We start from the raw sequence: 7,976 nt of genomic DNA on the forward strand, positions 1-7,976 counted from the left end.
TTGAATAGCTTGATATCAGGAAAAATAATTGAAGACAAAAATTAATTAAATATATATATATAAAAAAAATAACAGTACAGTACCTGAATTTACTTTACTTCTCTTCATCATAGCTGTAATGTATTAAACCCCTAATTTTAGTTTAAATATATGTAAAAATAAAATTTTTAAACAATGAAAAATAAGGATTTTTATATATACTTCCCAAGTAATTACAGTTGCCTATAGTTTCCTAAACTTTTTACAGTAGCTTAAGTTTAAAAAAATCTGCCAGTAGTACTCTATAGTTTGGTGTAGGTAGTACAGTGCTACCTCACTTTCATGCGGGGATAGGTTGCAGAACCTGCCGCAGAAATGCAAATACCCAGCACCCACAAACTAATATGCTTATAACTGTCTAATTTAACATTTCACTCTCTCTCTCTCTCTCTCTCTCTCTCTCTCTCTCTCTCTCTCTCTCTCTCTCTCTCTCTCTCTCTCTCTCTCATTGAAAAATACTGTATCACAAACTTTTATCTACAAAATTAAAAATAATTCCATTTATAAATTAGTTTCTTATAACAACTAAATTATTTTCCTAAATAATTTTTTTTATAATAAGCATCAATCAATTGATTCTCATAGGTAAACAAAAGGCAAAAATACACTTTGATTACTGTATTATGATGTATTATACATTAATATTACAGTAGGTACTGTAATTAGCACAGTACATAATCTTTTATCATAATGTACTATTCCTTCACAAAATATAAAATTTTATGCTGCAACCATAACAGGAAAAATCTCTCTCTCTCTTTCTCGTATGTCAGTACTGTACTGTACATATCCTCTTAGTGAAAATAATTGTTTCTGTACCATTATTATAATATAAAAAAAACACACAAAAATAAACAAATCCAGCAAGTTCAGACAAACCATGGAGAATGGTTGCCATATGTTTTCCTTTGATTTACTATACCATATTTCATTACAAATTTAGTTGACTATGATTATCACACGTTACAATAGTACATGGAGGAATAGTCTTTTATCACTGTTGAGGTTCCATCTCTAACCACTGTAAATAATATTTAAAATCTGAATTTCAGTCGCCTTTTCCAAGGAGGTAGCTGTTTTGGTTTCTGTTGGGTTGGTTGTGCTGGTGGTGTTGGTGTTCGTATCCCCATCAGTTCTGCTACTAATCTTGCTCCTGCATATGCCAAGTTATTTGTTTCTGTGATACTGGTGGTGTGTATTATGCCCATTATTTCATTCATATACAAGGCAACTCTTAACATTCTCGTCTCAACCATAGTGCCTTTGAATTCTCGTTCCCAGGCAGTCACTGTGGTTCAATGTATAGCACTTAAATTCTCTCTCTCTCTTTCTCAAACAGTATACGAGGCAGTTAGTTGCAGAGGAGGGTATTCACCGCTTTTATCGATTTTGAGCTATGCATAGCATTGTATTGACCAATCCTCCTAGTTTCTGAAAAGGCATCACAAACCCTTCCCTGACATCGGCAAAATGGTTGAAAATCACTTTGAGTAAAGTTATCTATTCGCATCTAGCAAATGGTGCTGGGCGAACGTCTGAAAGTACAGGTCAGTGAGAGGTATCCACCACCCACAATGCCTGAGTAGCCAAAGGGAGCGCGTCTTACTGTTTTTCAGCTCTCTAGCGTCCCTTGTGGAGTCCCAGCAATGTCCCTTTAAACTTACCACGGTTGGTTGTATAAATGCCTTCATGTTTTCTGTTAATTCCTCCATAATTTCTTTTATTATTATGGATAACCAACAATCTCTGGATAGCCCAGGACCTTCGGGAGGGCGTAGACATGAGAAATGTGAAGGATTGGATTCCTTTCACTCAAAAAAGGAAGCAAAATAGTGTCCTTATTATTGTCACTCATTAAAAAAATTAGTATTTTGCAAAACATAATATCGTGCAGTGTTTGTTAATAATAACTTTAACATTGGAAAGTGTTTTTATATTTTTAATCAGTTGTTACTAAATGCTGTTGGTTGTTAGTTTAAAATGTAAAAACTACTAGAAAATGTTCACAAAAAATACCAGTGTACGTATTATTATTGTTTTGCGTGTCATTGAGTGCAAAATAGTACAGGCATTCCCCGCCTTACAACGTTCCGAGGTTATAACACTTTTCAATTATATTCATAAATTAGTTCCAGCTTTACAACAAATTCCAGAGTTACAGTGCTTACAGCGCCGCTGACCTGGCAAAAGAAATATTACTCAAAAAATGCAAAATAATCCATATTTGAAGGTCCTTCTTCTTTTTTTTTTTATGAAAAATGCATTCAAAATGCAGTTTACATAGTTTTTAATACACCCTCTGCAGGAGACAGATGCTTGCTACAGCCCCTCGTAATCTCTCTACCACTCAACCATACAACCAGTCTGGTCCAAGGACTTACCCGGGAGCCCATGCTTCAGTGGTAGGGATGAGATAGGACCGTGAACTTTCCTGGTCCCAAACCCTAGGCTTGTCCAGCTCCCAGAAAACGGCAAGAAGGTGGAGAGGACAGGTTTGAGATCCTTAGCAATCTTACCGGGCCTGTCAGAGGCCGAAACCCCGACAGGTAAGGCCATGGGTATCAGTTGTTCTGGTCCCATACTCCTTAGTACTCCTAAAGAGAAGTTCTTCTAACTACCTAGCTAGCTCTACGATCACTTCCTCCAACAGAGGAAGATGAGAGAGATGTGGGTCTCTTGCCAGACTCATTCACCTTCATCTTCTGCAAATAAACACATGGAGGTAAAGCTGCCTAAGGGACTGAATCTACAAGGGTTACAGGTGGACCAGAACAACATGTCTCTGCTGAATGGGTTGTTCCTGCCGAGACAGCAACTTCTAGAATGTGGGAGGACTAGTGGGTAGGTACTGAGTATACACATCTCTCAAATTCCCAAATAACAAGAAGTTGCCCTTCTGATGTAATTGAGAACAAACAGACAATTCCATTTAGGGCTGGTTGTGGTGAATGAAAAAGTTCAGTGGGAAAAGGGGTAGGAAGGACTCCCACAATGTCTTCACCTCTTCCCACAGGGTGAGGTCTTTTGGGGAGTTGGGAATTAATATTTAGAACCAGACAAGAAAGAGGATGAGGGATGACAAAGGCTCTAAGGGTATCAGAACAATATCCAACAGGCATCCTCTCCCTATACTTCCCCTCCATGTTGTTGCCAAGCTTGTGTAATGGCTTGACAGGCACCACACCGACTGGCAGCAACCAGGAGACTGCCACATCCCTGGCATCCTCTGTCTTCTGCTGTGGTAGAAGAAGTCTGGGTACCTCTACAAGGAGTTGAGAAAGACTGGGACTTTCTCTGACCAAAGGGGAAGGGCCAGCTTGACCCTAAGATCAAGCTGCCATGCCTTACAAAGACCTAAAGGAGTTAACCATTGCCTGTGAATGAGCTGAAGCCTGTCCACTGCTACCCCACTCTCCCTCTAGCAGGAGAGAGAGAGAGAGAGAGAGAGAGAGAGAGAGAGAGAGAGAGAGAGAGAGAGAGAGAGAGAGAGAGAGAGAGAGAGAGAGAGAGAGAGAGAGAATCCTAGTACCAATATGTCCCTAAGCATCAAAGCAGACTTGGGAACTAACAGACCTAGAAGTCTGAAGCAACATCATGTCTCTCCCCGACCAGTTGCTATCTAGTGGAGGAGGCAGATAACAGTCTTGAGGGCAGTATTCTCTTCTGGTGCATGGAGGCCCAAGGATAAAAACAATATTGGTCAATGATAGACCCAAAGATCGATCTATGAGACTAAATGGAATGCTGCTCCGCACGGAAACATTCTAAGGACAGCCAGATTCCCTCACACAAACATTCTAGAGACAGACCAAGACAAGGCAAGTCAGGTCTGGTTCAATCTAAAAGATGCAATGATCTCTTGAGAACATACTTCCTCTGGTGGGCTAGAGGCAGAAAAAGAGCATTGCCTAAACAGCTGGAACAGGGAGCAAGAAAAGATAATGTATATTCCTCATGATCATTAAAGATAATGTATATTCCTCATGATCATTAAAAAGATGTATCATACTTATGAACTCAAAAAAAAATCTATTAGTCAGAAACACTCACCAGAGCCTCTGGTAACCTCTTAACTGCTTGGCATTTGTCCTGCCTACTCCACGGACCAAACAGGAACATAAACCTTTGTGTCATAGGCTGGAATGGGAATGAGAACATTTCCAGTCCCAAGCCCTCCCAGAATAAAATTCTGAGGAAGCGGGAACAATTGAGATTGTGAACACCCTCATCCCACCAGCCAATGACTGAAGTCCCAGCAGGTAAGTGAGGCTGTGAGAGGTCACCTACCAGCAATGACGATGTCCCTCATGTGGGACTGTCCCGTGGACTTGTTTCAATCTACTTAAAAGCCAAGGTTTATACAAGGAAAGAAGATTGAGCAGGGGCCCGCTCTTGCTTGCCTGAGTGACCTGCTGGCAGCTGGAACCTGATCCATAGACCATAGACCAAGGGCCCTTGCCAACCCTGGTAGATGGACTACCAGGGCCAGTACCAGCACAGGGTCTGCACCAGAGTGAGGCCAGCACTAGCAGGAGCCAGAACCAGTGGCCCAGGTAGGCGGGGTCACTGGGGCTGGTACTGGTACACCAGGGGTCTGATAAACCCTTGAAAGCAGTTGCACCTGTGTGGTGGTCAGCAATAGGAGCAATAACACCACAGAATTGCTAGTAAGAAACCATATAAAGTACTAATAGCCTAGGTGGCCTACTGTGGCCAGTAATGGTACACTGGGGTTCCAAAGGATTAGCAGTTGCACCCATCCACTCAGCAACAGAAGCATGAGTACTAAAGGCCTGGGTAGAAAGCCTACTGGAGCTGGTACCAAGGGGGTCCGAAGAACCCTGGGTAGCTGCTGCACTCAGCAACAGGAGCATCAGTACTGAAGGCCCGGGTAGAAGCCAACTAGAAACTGGTGCAGGTACAACAGGAGCTCAAAGAATCCCAGGTAGAGGCTGCCACCTTGTGCTTAGCAATGTTAGCAGAGGCACACTGAAGCAGGGTACTGCTAACAAAACACTAGGCTTGGTACTAGGGTCAGCACAAGTGGTCCGTGTAGGAGAGCTACAGGGGTTCAAAAGAACCCTGATAGCAGTTGCAACCCGGTGCAAGGTAACCTTCCTCTTCTTCTACTAGCCAGCTTGAAAGACGAAGGGAAGAGAAGGTGACAACACTCAACAATGAAGACTTAAAAATGAAGACAACAATGATGACTTCCTTTTCCTCTCCTTGAATTCATTGAGCGTGTCTTCAGCAACAGCGTGTAAAGAACATCACTCACAGTTAATGTATACAGCAGCACATGGGAACGCACTCCCAATACTCAGGCCTACGTCTGGCAGACACTGTGGCCAGTAAGTCATTGTCCCAGGCATGATTGGAGCAGCTACTGGCATGCCCCTCGAGCCTAAGAGTGATTGTTAAGTTTGATTGTTAATTTCATGTTTATTATTCACATTCTAAAATAATCAATAATAGACACTCGGCTCTCCCTCCCAAGACGCTTAGAGAGGCACATAACTCTCTAAGGCCCTTGACCTCCACAATAACTGAAAAAAAGAATTCGGGTTAGATTGATTTTTTTACATAATCTTAGTGTGCATGCAACAAATGATAATAAAAAAGATCAATCTAAAAAAAAAAATAGAAACCAATTACACATTCTGCTCTTCCCTGGACAACTCCTAACCCAGCAGTTTCCTCTTCAAAAGGCTAAGTGACTGAGGGGTTTCTGTATAATTATATCACAAATTGAAATCACTCAAAAATATATCAACAAAAAAACAAAACTAATGAAAGTAAATGGCAGTAGAGCAGAAAAGTGCAGAGACGTCTTCACATGACAGCAGCAAAAAGCAAAGTGGAGTGCAGACCGACAAGTGGGCAGGGCTTCCCCCATACCGTTGGTCGACATTGACCATGTTTGAAAGTTAACAGCCATTCGAGATTGTGTTTGCATGCAAACTAAGTACAGACTGAAGGTTTGTATTTGTGTGGGAACAAACCTAATTTATGCTCCACTTAGTAATTCTAATTACATAACACCCTGAATGCCTGATCCCATTATTGAATGATTCATCTGGCAGGGTTTCATGCAATAAACTAACTTACAATACTGAATTAAATAATCAAGATAATCTCACTTCATTTATTATCTTTATGTCATCCTTCTTCTCTTTTTTTGATTCTCCCTTACTGTGTGGCATAACTGCACGTAAATCTTGCATCAAATGGCGCTCTCTGAAAGATAACCCTCGTGATCCAAAAATCAAAACTCGCTGTCTATTTATCCATTTTTTCTGAAAAAGGAATGAAATCAATAAAGGCAGTTCATAAATCTAACTATTACTATAAATTAACCATTAACCATGTAAACTTGTAATTAGTAAAAAAAAATTAAACATAACAGCTTACAGTATATTACAATCACAAATGACAATTTTTAAAATATTATACTTTTTATTTTTTCTAACACACAAACCTAAATACTAGTAGTGTAGAGTTCTTACTGGACATAAAAGCTGCTCTTCCTCCTCTGGTCTGATGATGTCCATCAGATTTTTAATTGTAAGGGAACGTGGCCAAGGCTTGTTCATGTCTTCATGCTTGGCACAATATCCTAAGGAGAGAACAGACAGCGTCTCCTTGAGAAAACCTTATTCTTTTATCTATTGCATGCCGTTCGCTGACCCTTTTGGCTGTGGCCAGCACTACCAAGAAGAGGGTCTTTTTCATAAGATTCTTGAGAGATAATGAGCGGAGGGGTTTGAAAGTTACCAGACAGCCACTTCAGCACTACATCTAAATTTCACAAAACTGCTTTCATGTTCTTCAATTTGGAAGTCTCCAGAGATCTAACAAGATCGATAAGGTCCTGGTTGAGTCCAACATCTAAAGCCCCTATGCTTGAAAATACTACGGGCCTGGTTGAGGCAAACATCTAAACTCCCTATGCTTGAAAACAGAGTTCAACATAGACCTGTGCCCCTTAATAGTACTGGGGATAACTTTCTAGAGGACTTAGAAAATAGCAAAAAAATCTGCTATTGGGGATATAATGGTCTCAGAAGAAGAGACGTTATGCCCGTCTTGATTGGTAGAGACTGGTAGTAGATCAATGGCACCTAGCAATGATAGAGACTTCTGGAGGAACCTTGAGAAGTCCACTATGAGATGAAGAAAGTCCAGGAACCATTCCTTCCTCAGCCAGAATGGGGCAACAAGAGTGACTGAGAAATTCTGGAATGTAGAGAAATTTGTTTATGACCTTCCCTCATATCATGACGAACAGAAGGAAGGCTAGAGGGGTCTAATCCTGACAGCTGAGAAGCATGGCATCCATTGCCCATGCTAAGGGTTCCAGGACTGGCAAACAGAAGATCAGAAGATGATGGTTCTTTGCTGCTGCTGCTGCAGAGATCTACTGTCGCTTGTCCCCAAAGTTTCCAAAGTTCCTTGCATACCTGGAGATCCAAGGTCCACTCTGCTGGAAGGACCTAGTTTCATCTGCTTAACTTGTCCACCAAGACGTTTAATCTTCCCTGCTCAAAACGAGTGAGGATTGTCACTTGATGTCGTTCTGACCAAAGAAGCAGATCCTTTGCTGAGAGGGATTGAATAGCCTTCCTTAAAAACCTGAACCACTCAGGGATCCGTCCCTTTGTGGCTCCATTCCTTCCAAAAATGAAGGAGCCTCGCACCTACAGGAGCACAGAGGACAGACACATCACTTCTTGGAAGTTGGTTTAAAAGAGGCCTTCTTGACCGTTTCTGTATGGTGTAGTTTGTGGTACGTACGGATCATCAACCGCTAGTGTATCTGCAGAAAATGAAGGGAGTGGATGCTAGAACTGCACGAACTGTGGAGGATTTAAGTGACTTTGATTTTGTGGTGGAATATATCCTACGTAAAAGAATGTTATTGCAGACATGATGTCTAG

Source organism: Macrobrachium nipponense, chromosome 44 (genome assembly GCF_015104395.2).
Source record: "Macrobrachium nipponense isolate FS-2020 chromosome 44, ASM1510439v2, whole genome shotgun sequence".
Lineage (NCBI taxonomy): Eukaryota > Metazoa > Arthropoda > Malacostraca > Decapoda > Palaemonidae > Macrobrachium > Macrobrachium nipponense.